General features: G+C 38.3%; 1 pseudogene; it reads left to right on the top strand.

Annotated features, from left to right (window-relative positions):
• Positions 1-12,838: 12,838 nt before the first annotated feature.
• On the top strand, positions 12,839-12,954 carry LOC120595896 (uncharacterized; annotated as a pseudogene).
• Positions 12,955-20,590: the final 7,636 nt, after the last annotated feature.

Genomic DNA, 20,590 nt, shown 5'->3' with positions numbered 1-20,590 from the left:
GCATCTTTGGGAACCAGTGGCCTCAGGACCATTCCTGGGAGACAGGTGTCAAAATCTTGAAAGCTTGCGACTGAGTTCCCTTACGTTGTGTTTGAGTGGCTAGCTGATAAAAAACGGGAGAACCTCTGAAGGACAGCACAGAGGCAAAGAACAGAAGCACGAGACAACCTAAGTGAATTCTTCACGTATTTGCTTGCCTCAGAAGAGGTGAGCTTCCCCCTCCAGGACTAGTGAAGTAACTGCTTTTTCGAGATGCTCCTACCTGTGAGCCTCCTTTGTTTGTTCAGCCAATGGGAATGTTATCATATGACTGGACATTTTTGCCTAGCGATCTGACTGCTTGAACTATGCCAACAAAAAAGCAGTTCTCTGATAGCAGAGGTAAGATGAGAAGGAAAATTAAAAACTTTCATGAGGCGAAGACAGGATCATTTCTAAGAGGACAGAACACTCAGAGGAAGAAAGAGAAGAAAGCGTAACATCGGATTGGATTTTTCTGAAAATCTGAATGACCAATACTCAAAATGATGTTATAAGAACAAGGAAAACTATTGTGGATGTGATTTCTTGATCATTGCTCCTTCTGAGACATGGGGATTGCTGAAATTCCCAATAAGTACTCACTGCCTTCATTTTAAGCCCTTGACATAAATTGATTCAGTACATTTTTTCAGGCTTCTGGATTTGCTGTTATGATGTTTTGCTTGTAAAAATAACATGTATTTGTCTTAGAATGGGTTCTGCAGAAGGTGAGCTTGAGATGGGGATTCTTGTTCTATTTGGGGGAATGCTCTCAGGAGAAAGGGACTGGTGCCTGCAGAAAAAAGCGGGGGGCTAAGCAAGGATGTAGTCCCACTGATGCTATGGACCGAATGTATGTGTGCACCCAGATTCATATGTTGAAATCCAACCTCCCAAAGGTGATAGCACGAGGAGTGGAAACTCTGAGAGATACCAGTTTCCTGAGGGTGGAACCCTCACGAATGGGATTAGTGCCTTACACAAGAAGCTCCAGAAAGATCCTGATTCCCTTCCACCATGTGAAGACACAGAAAGAAGGCGCTGACTATGAAAGAGAAAGCGAGCCCTCACCCAGCCACGCTGGCCCCCTGATCCTGGACTTCCAGCCTCCAGAACTATGAGAAATAAATTTGTTTTTCATAAGCCACCATCTGTGGTATTTTGTTCTAGCAGCCAGAATGGACTAAGACAACTGGAGGCCAGGTGCAGTCTGATCGCACAGGAAGTTGTGGAATATAACTGTAACCACAGAGTTGGTCCTCTGTTGAGGCAAGGAGACTGGCCTTTATAACCTGGTGTCAATCATCATTGGCTGAAGCCCAGGGATGTAAATTGACTCCCTGTCAAAAAGACTTCCATCTGGGTGAGGGCAACTCTCCAGGGAAGGGGGCAACTGCGAGTTATTTATCAGCCAATATGACAGCTACCGGAGGACGATTCTGCAGCTGGTAAAGGGAACAGAAAATTGTATAATACAACAGAACAAGGTATAGAATGAAGTAAAAAGTCACAAAATCTCTTCCTTTCAAAGGCAACTAACTATCATGTATTTAGTGATGCTTCCTCCCGACATGTCTGTCCCCTCTCCCTCACAACTGACACAAGAATACCTCTATCCGCTGCTGCAATTTTGCTCTACAAAAACACTCCACTATTTCTGATGATGCCATAGGGTTCCACTGTTCTTTAGTTAACAGATTCTCTAATCAATGAATATTCCAATTACTGTTGCTGCACAACACCCTAAACTTAATGGCATAAAACAATAACCATTTCACAAATGTTCACTGACACTGAGGGTCACAAATTCAGGAAGGGCACAGTGAGATGGCTCTGCTCAATGATGTCTTGGCCATTGACTGAGCCTGGAGGTGACTAAATGGCTGGACTATAGGACCCACTGCCATGATGACTGCACTTCCATGTGCAGTATCTCAGGGTCGGGGGTGGCTGACAGGCTGTGCTAAACTGGTGTCGCTTGCTCCATGGTTGCTGAACTTCTTCCTTGACAGCGTAGTGGCCCAGAGAACCAGGTGCAAGCTGCATGGCCTTTGACCTAGCCTCAGAACTCACGAAGCACCACCTCTCAGTTCATGCAGGCATAGCAGGCCCTGATCAAAACGGAGGAATGTAGAGCCTAACTCTCGATGGGAAAAAGATCAAAGAATTTGAGGTTATCGAGAAAACATTCTCTGCTGTTAACATTTAGGTTGTTTACAGATTGTGTGTTTTGGAGGGTTTTTTTTTTCCCATGTTTTGTTAACAATGCCACTTTGAATATTCTTAAACAAATCATCTTTCACACTTGAGATATTATCGCCTTAGAGCAAATTCCTTAAGTGACATTCCTAGGCAAAAGGAATTTATATTGCATATAAAATTTAAATTTATATTGCATATGCTCTCTAGAGAAGTTACATCAATTTATACTTCCAGCAAAAATATGAGATTACCTTTGTGTGCTATGCAATTTTTATCACATGTGTAGATTCATGTAACCACCGCCACAATCAAGATACAGAGCTATTTCATAAAAAAGAAAAAAAGACTTGCTAAAGAAAAAAAAAAAAAGGCACTCGTGCTAACCTTTATAGCCATACACACTCCTGCCCCCTTGTCTCTCACCCCTGGTAACCACTCATGTTAAGTTATATGAATGGAATCATACACTATGTAACCTTTTGGGATATTTTTTTCCATCCAAGTTGTTGTGTACATCACAAGTTCATACCTTTTTATTGCCTGTAGTATTCCAAGGTATGGATGTACCATGGTTTGTTTAACCTTTCACCTACCGAAGAATATTAGGGTTGCTTCCAGGTTTTGTCTATTATTAATAAAGCTGCTGCTGTGAACACTTATGTAGATGCTTCTCTGTGAACATATATTTTCATTTCTCTGGGATAAATGCGTGAAAGTACAATTGTTGAGTCATATGTTAGTTGCATGTTTAGTTTTTTAAGAAACAATCAAACTGTTTCTAGAGTGGCAGTTCCATTTTCTATTCCTACCAGCAATAGAAGAATGATTCAGTTTTTCCATGTCCTCGCTGGCTCTTGATATTGTCACTATTTTTACTTTTAGCCATTTTGGTAGGTGTGTAGTGATATCTCATTGCAGTTTTAATTTGCATTTCTCCAATGGCTAGTGCTTTGAACATCTTTCATGCACTTATTTGCCATCTGTATATCCTCTTCAGTGAAATGTATGTTCTAGTCTTTGCCCATTTTCTTGTTTGGATTATTTACTTGCTTGCTTGCTTTTTTAATTGTTTAGTTTTGAGAACAGTTTATATGTTTTAGACACAAGGCTTGTGTCAATAAGTAATCTGCAAATGTTTTCTTCAAGTCTGTAGCTTACCTTTTTCATCCTCTTCATTGGGTCTTTTGAAGAAGTTTTTAATTTTGATGTAATCTAATTTATTATTTTTCTTTTATAAATAGTACTCATGTCAATCCTAAAACCATTCATCTAGCCCTAGACCATACATTTTAATGCTTTTATATCTTGGCTACCAAAATTTAAAAGAAAATTCACATGGTCAAATCTGTTGAACTTTTCATTTATGGTTTCCAGGGTGTGTATATTTTTTTGGGAAAGTCTTTTCCAGCCCCCAAATTATAAAATTAACCAATGCATAATTTTAGACATGTCTTTCTACTAACTCGCTTTTACATTTTAAAAATAACATGTGCCCATTTAAAAATTTCAATCAATTTTAAATTTGAAGATCAAAGTTGCCTTTAATTTTATCTGTTTTATTTTCTGAGGTAGCCACTATTAGTTATTTCTTGTTTATCTTTTTAGAGTTTCTCTAGTACATAGAAGCATGCACGCACACATGCATGCACACACACACACATATACACAATTTTTTTTAAACCCAAAGGTGATCATAATGTACATACTGTTTTGTAACACTTAATGTTTTCTGTTTGATGTATCTTTCCACAGCAGTACATAAAGATCATTCTCATTTTTAACAGCTATAGGGATAAACCATAATTTATATAACCTTTCTCCTAATAATAGACAATTAGATTGTTATACAAGTTTTATTTGCTATGCTAAATAATGCGGCAATAAATTTTCTTGTACAAATTATTGTACAAGTATTTATGAAAAATAAATTCCCGGATATGAAATTCTTAAATTATAGGGTATGACTTTTACAATTTTAATAGTATCGGCAAACTGTCCTTTAAAAATAGAGCATCGAAATTATACTCTCGCTAACAATGTATGGAAGTGCCAATTTCCCAATATCCTTATCTACTCTGGAAATATTTTATTCTCTGCCTATCTGAGACACAAGAAATGCTTTCTGGTTTTTCTGCATTCTAAATAGATTTAAGAGATGGGGTGTGTGTGTGTGTGTGTGTGTGTGTGTGTGTGTGTGTGGTATATATATGCCACTATAAAGTTAAGGAGCATAGTTTCAAATTTTACTATCAAATTCAAGTTTTTCGGAATATGTGCTGGCTAATGTTTTATAAAATAAAAGCAAAGATATGCTAAAGTCAAATGAGATGACTTTTACACTCTGTAGAGTCAGCACCTTTCTACTTTGCTGTGCTAACAAGGGAGAGGTTGGGATTCATTGAGGGGTCATCAGGAAATATCCCACCCACCATGGAGTTTAAAAGTCTGACTATATCATTGAGTAGTTGTCAAGTGAGAGAAGATTATCTGTAAACAGAGTTTATAGTTTACAATTGCTTCTTAGTTTTTCCCATGGTTTAGTCATTCATCCATTCATCCATTCATTTGTTTATTTAACTACTATTTATTACCATCTAATTGGCACTGGCCTGGATAAGGATTGTGTCTGGTGACCCACAGTCTGGTGTGCGGATGGGGAGAGAACAGAGTGAACAGGTCCTCACAGCTGTCCGCTGAGAGCCTTCAGACTCCCAGGCAGGGAGTCAGGCCAAAAAAGGAGGACCGGCTTCAATCCCAGACTGATGAGCAGATGATTGGATAGAAAAGGCCGTTCTACCTACTGGACATTTTGGAAGCTGGATTGAAAACTTAATTAAAATTCAAATTAAAAGTTGATTCAAAACACTTAATTTTCCATTGATGACCTGCAGTGGGAATCAATCATCAAGTCAGAAGATAGACCTAAGAACGAACAAAATTAGCGGCGTATTTTGTATGGTGGTCAAGGAGAATTAACCAGTCACTTCCCAGTCAAGGATGCCGCATGGCCGACAGTGACTATCCTCTCAGCCATCGGGAACACACACTGCAAACCTGGGAGAGGGCGGGGCAGGAGCACGGGGTTTATTGGCAGACAGATGGTAGGAAGTGAATTTTCATGTAACTTGGAAGGATGGTCCTGACGAATGAATGTTTTCTATTTTCGAAAAACTGATTATGGTAAAGAAAAAATGTAGATATGAGAAAAATCAAACTTTTCTACTTTATATAATGTTCTTCTTTTTTTTTTTTAATCTTACTACCTTTCATTTGCTAAAGAGAGATCATAAATAAAGTGATATGTTACATAGTCTTTTATTGGTCTCTATTATTACTCTTTGGTCTTTATATATTAAAACACATCTCTAAGTAAAAGACACTATGATACTCCCACCAACAATAGCACATAAATATAGGAGAAAAATCAGTTCATGAAGTTAGAAATAGGATAAGTATCACCCAAGTCAGAGAATTCAGTTTCTATTCATGTCATGGTATAGAACTTCTATAGGTTATCTTTCTGAACCACTTTTTAATGAGAGGAAGGCTGTGTTAAGAACAGATGATTAAAACAAACATTTTCTGGGCTGGACTTGAGGTTGAATTCCACACCTATGAAGTTTTTGCATTCGTCTTTCAAGTCTTGAATACTGGCATGAAGTTCCATCAGCTGTTTAATTAGCATCTTATCCAAGCATCTCACCAGCATCTGGCAAGATGAAAAATCCATTGCCTGGGAGCCAGGTGAAGTTTGATCCAATACTTTAATTCGTTGATTAATTTAAATCTTTATTTTTGAGTGGTTGCTCTATTTCTGCTCACCCTTAAACTGAGGTAGCCCCACTTGACTAGTTGGGGCTGAAGTCCATGTTTTAGATTTACACCCCAGGACCACTCTCTTCACCTTTGGGAACTCCCTGTTCCATGGCTTCCTGACCAGGTCTCTGCTCTGTCCACTCTCACTGTGATGAATTCATCCAGGCAGATGTGATGATTGGATGATCTTGATGGGCAACATATTCAAGGGTATTGTGGAGGTAATACCATAATCCAGAGGAGCTCATGGTAGGTGACTGAAAGATGTTTTAGAGCTTCACTTTTAATGCTATTATATTGTACTGCATAGTCAGCTGACATGGTTAAATACTATGAAACTCAGGCCTTCATTCTTCCTGCCAAATATTGGCCAGTCTTCCAGCCCTATCTTGCATGGGCAGCCCCCTTCCCTCTCATCACGCCAAATCTTTTAGTGTGCACCACAAAGTCTCTTGTTTTGGGGCCTTCCCACATGGTATTCTTTCTTTGGGAGTGGTGCTTAGGCCTCTTACACATAGTTACCTCCTATTCATCCTTTAAAACTTACACATAGTTACCTGCTATTCATCCTTTAAAACTAGGAATCTTGCTAGAATTTTTGCCTTTCCCTTCCATAAATTCTTTTTTTAGATGATCTTCCTCTGTGCATCTTTAGCATCTTATGCTTGCTCCTCTCAGAACACTCCTCAAAGACCATGTTTATAATTTTGTTCGTCCAGCACAGAGAAAGCTCCAATTAAAAGTAATTATTCATATTATTGTTGTTATTATTGTTGTACTATAATCATTAGACTCTAATGATGCCTCTGGCATATACCTGGAATTTGATTAATATTTGTAGCAGAAAGACTGGACAAGCTCAGACTTGCACTGGGAACTATACCTGAAATCTCTGCTGCTTCCTCTGGAAGATGGGGAGTGATCCCCATCTTCCTAAAGCCTGCAATACTTTCTCCTGTTTGTATAAACTTTTTACATAAACGTCTCTTTCTGTAGAGTATAAATTCCTTGAGGGCAGTAATACTATCTTATTAAATTCCCTACAGAGTCTAAGATAAGTCATTGAATAAAAAATATTAAAAAAAATAATTCTGAATTCATAAAAATAGATAAATAGGCACAATCACATTTGTTGATTTCCTAGAATTACAGCATATTTTTGCTGAATTAAACATATAAGAGGGGATGAATAAGGATATACAGGTAACTCTGAATATGCTGCAACTCTAGCTCTTCAACAGAGATTACTGAATAAATGCTAAAATGTTTGGCAAATTTTGTGGCAGTGTTTTTCAGTGCTAGAAGTAAGAAATTATCTTAGGCTTCTATGTATACATCATACTGCCAGAAAAATACTCTAAGTTAGGTGTTGTGATTAGATACATTTCACAGTAATGAAAGGGACTTTAATTTTTCTAAAGTATATTTGGATTCTCAGTTTGGTGACTTTATGGTCAATAGCTTCAGACATAAAGACAGCTTAGTAAGTACCAAAGTTGCTCAGTCCTTCTCCCACCTACCTCAACCTAGGGCTACTGTTATCTGATCCTGAAAGTAAAGATGCATAATCTAAAAGTGGTGTGAGACATGGAAACAACCTAAGTGTAACTTCGACGGATGATTGGATAAAGAAGATGTGGTATATTTATAGAATGGCGTCCTACTCAGCCATAAAAAAATGATGATATAGTGACATTTGTGACAACATGGATGGATCTTGAGAGTATCATGTTAAATAAGTCAGATGGACAAGGACAAGAAGCATATGATTTCACTCATATGTGGGATATAAAACAGAAAGCAACAAACAAAACTAACAAACAGACACAGACAATAATATGGTAGTTACTAGAGAGGAAGGAGAATGGGGGGAGGATGAAGAGGGTAAAGGGGTGAAATATATGATGACAGAGGGAGACTAGACTCTGAGGACACATGGTGAGGACACAATGCAAAATATGGATGATATATATAGAATTGTACACTCGAATCTTAGATATGTTATTAACCAATGTTACTCCAATACATTTAATTAAAAAATAGTGATGAATGAAAGTGGCAATGAAGGGGGATGCAACAGGACATGGAGTTGTGTGCAACTCAGGATAGAGATAAGTATAATGCAGAAGAGGACATTTAGGTCAATATTATGAGGTTGGATCAGAAATACAAGCTGGAAATCTGGAAATCTGGAAATCTCCTGGAAATCTGTTGTGGGAAACTTCTTCCTAGGCCCCATGGCCATTCTTCTCTTCACATTTGCCAAGAATGGCAAACAGTTTTCAACCTGTGGGCCAATGATTCTGATCAATTGATAATGAAAGAACTCCAGGGCTACAGTAGATAAAATTAGAAAAGATTCCATGATCGGTCAGTGATGCTTGCCATCGGGATGGGGATGGCATGTGCATGTATTTACTATCTCAGGATTATGCCATCTACCCAGTCATTCAACTGAATAGCAAACATCGACAATTAATTTGTAATCCCTGAAGTTAAAAATCATGGTATTAAGTTTTTATTGTGTTGGGTCCTGTAATAGGACATTACTATATACTAGTTAGGGGGTTTGTTATAAAACACTGAGTAAAAGAGTTTGGATTTGTTTTTATTTGCCCTTTTATGCTGGTTCCTAAAATCCAAGTTTGGAAACATTTTTCGCATCTCTAAGGAAGTAGGGCTTCATCTCTTCCATTTGCTTTGAGTATGGCTTCCAAAGAGTAGTGTACAGAAAGGAAAAAAATATATAAGTCTACAGTGGAAGAAACTAGTAAATACTGCCTAACCATGATCAAGGTGAACAGCTCCGACGGTGAGTCAGGTTGGTAGCACATCCACTCAGATATGACGTGATAAGGGCACTTTACCTCTGTGGTATTCCTCCTTAAGACCTATAACTCCAAGTTTAATCATGAGAAAGCATCAGCCAAACTCAAATTAAGGAGTCTTCTACAAAATATCTGACCGTTGCTCCTCAAAATTTGATACAGTACAAGGAAAGACTGTGAAACTGAAGAGCCCAGAGGAGTCTAAGGTGACAAGACAACCAAAAGCAATGTGGTACCCTGGAACAGAAAAAAGACAGTAGTGGAAAACTGGTGAAATCAAGTAAAATCTGAAGTTTAGCTATAGCAATGTACCAGTGTTGAATTCTAGGTTCTGGTAAATGTACCGTGATAACGTAAGATGGTAATATTAGGAGAAACTAGGTGAAGGGTACACAGGAACTCTATCATCTTTGTTACTTTTCCATAAATTTATAGTTATTCTAAAATAAAAAGTTATTTAAAAACCAACCAACTAAACAATTTATTAGAGAGGTATGAGTATTCCTGTATGGGGTGTGCGAGTGTGATTGAGTGTGTGCGTGTGTGTGTGTGTGTACTAACACTTGTTCAAATAATACAGACCTGAAGTCCAGGCTTAAGAATAAGATTTCATCTGGGAAGAGTTTTTTGAGGTAAGTGCTATTGGTGACTTGTTTAGTTACTATTTACCATTCTAATTTTGAGTCTCTCTTGCCTTATAGTAGTTAGAAGAACTTTTTTCCCTTGTTATCTCTCATAAAGAAGTACTAGAAGAATAGTTGGCATTTTCCAATTTTCCTTGTACTACCTTCTACTAATTTCACTATCTTCTATTAAGAATCTCTCCTTTTTTTGATGCTTACTTGCATTTTCATATGATATTCTGAACTACTTTACTTTCTATTTTCTTTCAATTTACTTGCAAAACTCAGACACGTTTTTTACCATGCATGGCATCAGTTGTGACTCTTAATCTTTAAAACAAATAAAAGATTTGGTGTGACAATAGATATGCAAATTCAGCCTGGTTATCTTCTTTTTTCCTGCTGATAGTAGTTGGTACACATTTATAATACATGAGTTTAAATTACTTTTCCTGACTGCAAAAATATATTCCCTCTGACTTGTAGCCTAAGGAGATTCTGCAAGGGGTCCACGGCTAATGTGGAAAAAGGAAAACGGAAGAGCCTCATTTGATGATGCTTATCGAGCTCTGTTTAATTCCACAGTAGGTGTCTATGGCTCTGAAGACTGGCAGTGCAGGGTTGACAGCCTAGTTTAACACCTCGCTCTTCAACATCCATAAAATTAGCTTAAAATTTATGGTTCTGGCAAATACTTCTGGCTTTTTATGCTTGATTCACTACCTAAGAATATTTCCCTGCGGAGATTTATTTGACTAAAATGCATTGAAATTACTTGCATCAATGAACTACATTATAGGTGAAATCTGGTATAAATGATGTAAGAAGGGATTCAAAAATAACAAGGTGACAAAGCTTAGAAAAACTTGTCACGCCATCTCTTTCCTTGATTTGATTTTAGCTTATTTTAACTTTCAGGCCCAAACTAGAAAATGATTTTGGTAGAAAGTTAAAATGAATGTGCAAATGAGGAATTTTTGCAAGGACAGAGTAACTTATATTAGACTAACTCTTCTGCTGAGAACAACTATAAAAGATGAATTACAGCACAAAATAAAGCAAAAAGCAAATGTCTGAAAATATTAGAGAGCAATTAAAGTGACCAGAAATATGGGACTAAGATTCAATAGAGAAAGAACATACATCATAAGCCCCAAATTTATCATGGCTTTATCCTCTAAAAGCATTTGTCTATACTCAATATGAAGCTTAGACACCAAGAAAAAATGGTGTCCTGGAGCTTGGAGCAGTCTCTTGGATGGGGGAGACAAAAATTGGAGAACAGGACTACTAGGGCAGTCACAAAAAAATGAGCCTAAGAGTTTGTATGCGGTCTCCCCATGAGGCATCAGTTACAAAGGGCTACGTGCATAGGCCACGAAGCTCAGAAGCCAAGCAGAGAGTTGAGGCTAAGAGGCTAATACCCCAGCGGAGGGGACTTCTCTTATCTGGTACTGGACTTATGCTACTGTTACAGACATATGTAAGAGCTGGAGAAAAATGTGTGAAATAACTATCTGCAGTCATTGGATAGCAACCATCACAGAGCTTTAATCTTTGAGAGAAGGAAAGCAGAAGAGGTGATCCCCATATTCTTGATGTTTTCTCCCTGACAGTTGCGTCTAATTTGCCGAGCAAGAACATGGAGCCGAAGCAGAGAATTTTGGTCTTGCTAATTGAAGAAGATAGAGATTAAAGGTTTAGAATGCCAATAAGTCTGAGAACTGGGAGTGTGGTCCCAAAGAAAAGGCAGCCGAATCTGAGTATATAATCCCTTTGAATCCTTGGTCTAATCTTAAACTACAGGCATAAGGTACAACTCTGAGAGGCTTAGCAGAGAACAGCTGTTGTAAGGTTTGAGAGTTGAGCAAAGATTTAGATGTTCCACAGCATTAAAGAGATAGAGTTTGGGGTCAAAAATGTAGACAGTGGAGAGATCTTAGGAATACCTTGGAATTTCAATTGAGACAGCAGGAAGGCCATGTTTTTAGTTGTAGGGACAGTGCCCTACGAGCAAAACTAAAATCTAAGACCCACTTTAATAAAGCCTAGAACAAAGCCTTTACATTCTTTGGAAGTGCACATGGGGGATTTAGAAAAACATGATACTCTGGGACAAGAGCAAGTCTCATCGAATTTCAAATAATTTAAATTAGTAGTATATATTCTCTGTCTGTCTTGGAATTAAATTAGATTTCTAAACCAGAAATTATAAAATATACTAATGTTTACAGATTGAGAAACATACTTTTAAACCATTCATCAATCAATGGAATGGAAATTATAAAATAGTTTTAACTAAAAGATGATGCAAACTCAATATATCAAAACCAGTAGAATGTAGCTAAAATAGTGATAGAGCGAAATGAATATAGATCACTGCCTCAGCTCCACCTCAGATCATCAGGCATTAGACTTCCATTGGAGCACTGGTCTCTGGTGCCACCAAGGTTGGGGACTGCTAGGTTAGAAAGCAAAGTAAATGCAAGTAAATATAGAATATAATAAAAATAAAAGCAATCAATGAAATAGAAAATAGGAACACAACTGAGAAAATCAATAGTCAAAATTTGATTAAGAAAATCTTGTTAAATTAATAATGGAGACTGATAAAAAATTAATTAGAATAGCAAGAACAAGGGAAATTAGTAGAGAGCCTACATATAATATCAAGATAATAAAAGGATATTATCAAAAATATGATGCCAAAAAATGTGAAATTTTTGGATTTAATAAAAAAAAATCTCTTATAAAACAGGTCTTCAAAATTGACAGTAGAAACAGAAAATCTTAACATTCTTATGTTCTAGTAAATAAATTAAACTAATAATTACAAACTTTCCTCAAACAAAAATAAAATTCCAGGCTCAGATAGTTTCACTGGTGAATTTCCTCGAACTTTTAAAGAAGAAATAAAACTGACCACACAGAAATGGTTCAAGAGAATACAGAGTAGCCTGACCTCTCACATGTTGCTGCGGGAGTGTGAACTGGTGCCACCTCTCTGGAAAACCGTTTGGCACTATCTGCTGAATCAGATCACGTGCGACCCCCTGACCATTTCATATTACTTTTAGATACAGAACCAACAGATATGAGTACATATGTGCGTTAAAAGGAATGCATCAGAATGTGCCCTTCATCATTATTCATGATAGAGACAACGCGGATGTGTAGGCAGAGTCATATGGGTAAATAAACTGTGGTTTAGTCACACAGCAAAAAACTGTACAGCAATGAAAAAAAGAAATTACAGCTATAGGATATCATTCCATAGTGTCGCGGTGAGCACGTCTGCTTTACACGCAGAAGGCCTAGGTTCGTGCCCCAGTGGAGCCACGGTCCATGGTCCACAGCCATGCCACCCTGAACAAGCTCCATGTCTGATCTTGGAAGCTAAGCAAGGTCGGGCCTGGTTAGTACTTGAATGGGAGACCACCTAGGAAGACCAGGTGCTGTAGGCATTAAAAAAAAAATTACAGCTATACATTTCGACATGAATGAATCTCACGGAAATATTGTCAGCTGAAAGAAGGTAGGCACAAAATAGCCTAAAATTCTGTAGGATTTTATCTGCTCATGTTAAAAAAAACTAATGTTATTTGGAAGGGTAATTCTGGGAAGCATGAAGAGAGAGGCTTCTGGGCTGCTGGTCACAGACTACGCCTTGATCCAGGACGTGGTTATACAGGTGAAGCACTTTGTAAAAATTCACTGACTTGTAAACTTATGATTTACAACTCCTGTTTGTATATATTTCCATACAAAGCTCCCTTTTCCTCTCCTTCCTCAAAGCAAAGTAGATCCTCAAAATTTTAACATGCATAATCCCTGCTATTTGAGGTCATGGAAAAGTGACATGTAAGTGTCTTAGCTGGTAAGAGAATGAATCTCTTTAAATGAATTATGACCTTGATTATGAAAGAGATTTCAAAAACGTAGTATGACTAATGTTAAGTGACTGCTTTTTTCCCCTATTTTTCCCTGTCGTGTATGTGTTCCCATCTGTAATCATTAAGTGCGTGGAAGGTCACATTAATGCCTCTTCAAATGTTAATGACCAAGTGTCCAGGAGTGCACCAGACACAGCGCTGCCCTGAGAGAGAGACCTCAACCTCTAAACCGATTCTGCCCTTCCTGACAATGGTTGTGAGGACATTTTTCTTCCCCAGAGTGAGGTTTAATACATGTTCGTAAAGTACTGGGAGATGCTTGGGTATGGGGAGCTCTTGACATGCTAAGAATTCATTTGAAAGAGCCGTTGGTTTTAGATCTGAAGGACTCTTCAGCTAGATAAGCCATCCACTTAGGGCCAAGTTTCTAACTGTAAGTTGGTCAATCCACAATGACACCTCAAAGTTGCAAAGTCTTCACTTCCCACGAGATGTGACTCCCCACTGGCAGTACTAGCAGAATCACATTTACATTAATATGAAAGCTCTGTCCCCTTCCCCAGCTATGCAATGTGAATATGCAGGTGCAGGCCGCGGCATGTGTCTCTTTAGAAAGCCCCTATGGTGACTGTGACGTGCACGCCAGTTAGGCTCACCATGTAACCAGAGCCTGGGGGGAAGCTGTGGCAGTGGGCGCTGGGTGTACCGGAGGCGCGAGGGGCCGGGGGATGGTGTTTCAGCAGCCACTATGTCCAAGTTTTCATATCCTCAAAATAGAAGTTTCTAGTAAGTAAAATAAGTAAATATTTTTATTTTTAGACTCATAAAATGTTAGTTCTGAAAAGGATCATCCAAAGCTCTCATTTTACATGAGAAAACCGAGGCTGAGACTGAGCTGGATAAGCCCTCTCTGTCAGGCTCTCAGTCCTGGACACTTGGAAAACACACATTTTAAACTTCTTTTTACCTTCCTATGTTCCTTCTCCTTACCCTAAATGCTCTTTATTTCTGTCTCTGTCTCTCTCTCCTTCCTCCCCAGTCAGAGAGGGCAACCTTACCCTTCCTTATCCTGTGCAGGTCCACCACACACATATGTGTACACAGGCAAACCAAATCCCACGTGCGCTGTCCCGTGAGATGCAGGCTCGTGAGACACAGTGATAGCTGTACATGTATTTGGGAACTCTGAAATGTTGAGAGTTTGATGATTCGCATGTATCTGTGGCTCCTACTCAGTGGTATTTAGGCATTTGGAAAGGCATACAGTACATTCTCACCAGAAAAAAAGAGCAAAAGCAAATGGAACACATAGCCTAACTCTAAAGAGCCACTGCTTGTGTTGTTTCCTAAATAGAAAATGATTTAAGCATAGAAACCTGGAGTGCTTCAAGGTAGAGGTGTCCTTAAGCATAAGTTCACCCTTCAAAGTCTAATTTAGCAAAGAAAATACATGCAGAGTTCGTGTCTCAGAAGGAGCTGATGACTAGAATGATCCCTGAGACAGTTTCTGAAAGCCTATTTGCATATTTGAACGGCCAGAAGCAGAAGACTAAAGATGTGAAATAGGTCTCATAATACCCCATCTCGCTTTTACCATCCAGCTCCAGAAGCATGACCATCGAGAGGGCAGTGGGTTACAAAATGAGAAACTGAACAGTTTGCCTGTTATTCTGGCAACAGTTTTTAGGAGATGAGAGCTCAGAGCATACTTTAAATGTAATCTATAATTCATTGCAGATGAACCATAAAATGCAGAAAATATTAATTTTTATAATAACTCTTCTTATTTATGATATTTTCCCTGTCCTCTATTAAAAATATCTCTTCGTGAGATGTGTAGAATGTTCACAGCTGCTAGATTATTTACAGGGAGCTTGATGAACAGTTATAATGATTTAGCCACTAGAAAATTAAAGCTGTTAAAAAAAGGCAAATTGTTTCTGAGATGCTTTTGTATTGAATTAAAACCAGAACGGGGGATAAAATTTATTTACCACAACCTAATTGCCAAGTGAAATTGATCTAAAAATAGGACTCTGAAATTTTATTTTAGTCAGGGTACATAGCAAAACATCTCAGATGGTATTTGAAAATGAAGACTATTTATTGGAAGAATTTCTTTGGAATGAGGAAAAAGGCAGAAATATGATGAAACGAGACCCGTGTCTTGGGAATTATTGATGTTGCTCTGTTCATTCATTCAATCAGTGAGTATATAAGAGGCTTCTGGGAACCACATATTATGCTAGATATCAGGGATATCAGGTGAAAAAGTAGGGTCTCTTCAGTGGTTCACAGTCCAAAGATACGCACATGGAAACGATGCTGTCACTTGGCCACTGCTGCACAGGAGCTGACTATAAAGCAGAGTGGACTCCACTCTCTGTCTGCGGTGTGTGAGAAAACTTGCTGAAGTTGAGAACTAAGCAGAGGTCGCAAGTGATGGATGCTTATTTTGTTCAACTTAACACAGCATGTATAAAAAAATTGCAGGGAAACCCATTAAGTTTACGTAGTAAACCGATGCTTCGATGTACCCGAACATAGCAATGAGAGAGAAAATTAGCAGACAGAACTGGATTCAAAAACGAGGCAAATATATTCGAGAAGTAGAAATGGAACGGACATATGAATAGGCTGTAGGGCTAGGATGAAGACGAACTATGTCCTCAACTGGCAGTGATGGCCAGGAATCTGGCTTCCTACTGGCTTGGTAACTTCTGTGTGTCTTCGACTTGTAGTGGGTCAAATAGTGTTCTCCCAGAATTCATGGCCTTCCAGAGCCTTCCAGAGCCTCAGAATGGGACCTTGTTTGGAAATATAGTCCTCGCAGATATAATTAGTTAAGGATCTTGAGAAGAAATCACCCTGGATTTGAGATGGGCCCTAAACCCAATGACTGAGCTGTCCTTATGAGATGAGGACATGCAGGGGAGAAGGGCACGTGAAGACGGGCGCCGAGAGTGGAGCTATGCAGCCAGCTGCAAACCAGGACAGGCGGGGAGCCGCCAGAAGCCAGAAGAGGCAAGGACGTTTCTTTCCTAAGGCCTCTGGAGGGAGCATGACTTGCTGACACCTTGATTTTGGGCCTTTGGCATCCAGAACTGTGAGAGAATAGATACTTGTTGTTTGAAGCCACCAAGCTTACGGTAATTTATTGCAGCAGCCCTAGGAAACTAAGAAATGTCCCAAATCTTCTTTAAAAGAGCTGGTTCTGGGCTGGGGGCAGGTTGTGGAGGCAAGTCGAAGCATGTGAGTAAGCATATGTTCACATGTGAGACAAATAAAGCCCAAACCCACCCCAAACCCAGACTTCCTTTCAAAATAAACCCTGTGAACATGAATTCATAAACACGTGAATAAAACTAGCTTTAAGAAAAAGAGCCAACGAAATTAACTCTTGGGACATAATGTACTACGGGTACAATTAAGTCTATACGGCAGTGTCTGACAGACTTTACTTATTTATGTCGTTAATGAGGTTTGCCACATTTATTAGTTTATGCCATAAATTCTATGTTTGTTTCTATTGCTATAGAATTTTAAATAATCAGGTTAAAGATGCTTAAAGAGATAAATTAAGGTTTTACAGCTATACAAAGAAAAAGAAATTATGAAATAAAAATAGTCACGGGGATGGGGAGCACGGCATAGGGAATGCAGTCAGCATTAATATGATGGCTAGGTGGAGGGCCAGGGGAGGGAAGGAGCAACTGGGGGGATCATTTTACAAACTATATAGATGTCTAACCAATGTACTGCATACTTGAAACTAATTTAAATAATTTTTTAAAAAATGCTGAAATGAAAAAATAATAGATGGATATGAACATTATTTTACAGAACTTTGTTATAGTTGCTAAGGGAACAACAATAGAAATATTTTCCCGAAAGTATTCTGCCCATGAGAAAGGTGCTGGGAAGCATTTTGCCCCATGAGCTCGGAAGGCCCCGGACGTTTTGGTCTTCGGGAGCTCCTGGGTGGGAAGTCCAAGCGCTCGGGGGCATGCCTGCACTGACTAAAGACAGAAGCAGGAGAGGGCCAGACATTTCCTCTTTCATTTTAAGCTGTTTGAGCTTGCTGCTCTATTTTAAGTGGTTTGACTCAGACCCAAGCAGCATTAGCTCTTGTGTTATGGATGGCAGTTGTCATTTCTTGAAATTAGCGCTGGCCTTAGGGTCAGGAGTGGGACTGATGAGGTGGTGTGGGCAGCGATGGGGTAAGTGGGCACAAATCATCATGACCCGCAGTCTGGCCCCGGGCCAGGCCACATATTCAAACTCTGTGTAAAGATTTCTATCCAGTCCTCCCTTGCTGTTTGGGTCAGGTTTATAGAAATACTGACTAGCTTTGTAACAAGGATCAAATGAGCTAATCCAGGCACCACTCCTTTGTCAACTCTGAAGAGCTATAGAAATATATAAATTATAAACTTAAAATGAAGAGCAACTATTTTATCTCCTCCAACGTGCTTATTAGCTTTGTGCCTGGATCCAGGCATTTGTTGACTTGAAAAATGAACCTAATTGTAATGTAGCATATTAATACAAATTCTTTGACTTCTTAGAGAATATACGACACTCTAATGTGAAGGTAGAAAATGGAAAAAAGGAATAAAAATCACTATGTTTTAGAAGGTGAAATAGCCTAGTGATTACTATGAAAAGCTGACATCGCTTGGGTGTTCTGCACCAGGAATTGTTCTAAGTGGTTTAAAGAGCAGAATGGGCTTTGGAGTCCCACAGCCCGGGTTCCAACACCAACCCCCACACAGCAGCTGTGTGAACCTCGATGGATTGTTCGGCCTCTCTAGGCTTCGTTAATTTCCTATAAAATGGATGACGATGGGGTCGTTGCAAGGATTATATGTAATACATAGCTTTTACTCTCTACTTCTGAATTATATGAGCTAATAAAGTTCCTTTATCATTTATGTGATCTGAGTGGAGTTTTTCTCTTAATTGCAACTGAAAGCATCTTGATATAAGTATTTTTTTGCAACATGCCAAATAACTGACTCATTCTAAAATGATGGTAGTTATTGGCAAAATACGATTTTATATTAATATTATTGGAAAAACACTCAGGTGATTAATTTTTCCTTTTTCATGTATACACTTAAGTTTAAAAATCAGGCTAAGATCCTATTTCTGAGGTAATAAAATTGAACTTTAGCCACATCTATCCAGAGATGGAGAAGAAAGAAAATCAAACTATAATGGTCAGATTCCTCTTGACAACTTTCATTGTACAGAAACGATAATATATCAGCTATTATTAGTCACCTACTGTATTCTAGGTTCTCTGCTAGGTGTTTTGCTTACATGTTCCTTAGTTCTTTGTTAGAATTATTTACTACGAAGAAACAGAAACTTAGAGAGTGGTTTTAGGGCCTCATAACTTAAAACAATACCGAGCACAAGCTGAGCTCTCAATAAATATTTGCTGCATGTTAATGAACTGCCTAAGTACATAAAAAACCGGGTTGTAGACTGTCCTCTTTCCTTCGAAGTCTTTGCTCCTGTCATTACATCACATTGCTTTCATGCACGAAAACTTCCATCCTACCACTAGTGAAAGTTTGTCCACTGGTCAAAGTTATAGGATTGCTATCTAAGGTAACTATGAAAGTTTAGCATCAACAGTCAATTATCACTTTAATCACATTTCCCGTTCTTTTCCCCCAGAAGCTAGACTTCTTAGATCACCAAGAGCAAGATAAAATATATATAAACTCCAGGTTGCTAAGCTTAAATAGTTCGTACCTCTCAAAAGAATTCTTTCTGTTACTAACTGCATGCCTTAAGTTGACATTTCAAGCTTGTCCCAAGGACTTTAAAAAGAGCTGAAAACTTGTATTCCAGATTGAAAGTGGTTATTGCAAATAAAGTTTTGAAATTCTTGCCCAACACTGAAATAACTGTAAAAATACACTTCTTTTAATTTTTTTAAATAAAAAATTATCTAGAATAAAAATATACAATTTACAATGAGGTTTCAATAAATTTGATATTGATAGATGCTATTTTTAGTATATATTAATTGTGAAATTGCAATGTTTTGCAATATTTTATCATATTCAATTCAATCAACTTAAATCTCATACAGGTTAGAGTGTTCTGTGTCAATGAATAGTGTTCTGTGTCTATGAAGAATGACCTTATTTTCACCAAGAAAAAAAAGAGAAATGGCAGGTATTTAATCTCATTGATTTTTATAGCTTTTGATACTTTCCACTGCAACTCTTTTGCTTCTAAGTATAAAACTAAAAGACCAGGTTGCCCACGGTCAGTATAACACCTGGCCTCTGAGAGCACAGTGGTTAATATGGCCTTTGTGATTTCCCATTAGGACCTACGTGGGTAATCAGGGAACAAATTGGTATTGTCAGCATACGTGTAATAAGAACTACTATTTACTGAGTACCTCCTAAGTGGTAGGTGGCGTGAGCGAGGTAGGATAATAAATTAGATTATGCATATTTGTTGGAGCTTGAAGACTAGCTTATTAAATGCGCTGCCCTACGTTATTTAATTACTCAGTTTCTTCTGCTTTACAGTGGAGAATAAGCATAACTACCTTGTAGGTGGTCGTGAGGATTAAAAATACTGTATTGCATACAAGGCTTTATACGTGGTAAGAGTTCAATACATGTCATTATTGCTGTCATTAAATTTGAAAGGCTGTCATTAAAATCACTTGCCTAAGGTCATTTAGCAAGTCTACCGAGATGTCCTTTGTATTCTGCCAATTTTCTTATGTATGATAGAGAAAATTGGCACGATGGAACTTGGACATGGGGGAAACCCATTCCTGGGCACAGACATTGAGTTCTTCGTGGAAGGGATAATATTTGATCTGTGTCTGAAAGGATGAATAGGGTTTGGATAAGTGAAAATCTTCAGCACTTTATCTAACAGGCCCCTTAGAATCTCAGAAGCGTACAGTGATGACAAACAGGTTCCCCTATTCATTTGCAACCGTTCATTGGCAGAATGCTGCAATCAATTAGTGGGACAGAGGGGGAAATTTTGACATCTCTGCCTTTGCTTACTATTCTATACAAGTCTTTTTTTTTTTCCCTTTAATTTTTGGTCCTTAGAAAAATGCCCCCATTAAAGCCAGACTTTTGGATGTTGCATGCCAAAAGACCCACTTTATCCAATATGGCTTTACATAGGCACATTTGATGGGACAACTATATAT

This window comes from Pteropus medius, unplaced genomic scaffold (assembly GCF_902729225.1).
Source record: "Pteropus medius unplaced genomic scaffold, Ma_sr-lr_union100, whole genome shotgun sequence".
Taxonomy (NCBI): Eukaryota; Metazoa; Chordata; class Mammalia; order Chiroptera; family Pteropodidae; genus Pteropus; species Pteropus medius.
This window is presented reverse-complemented; position numbering and strand designations above follow the sequence as displayed.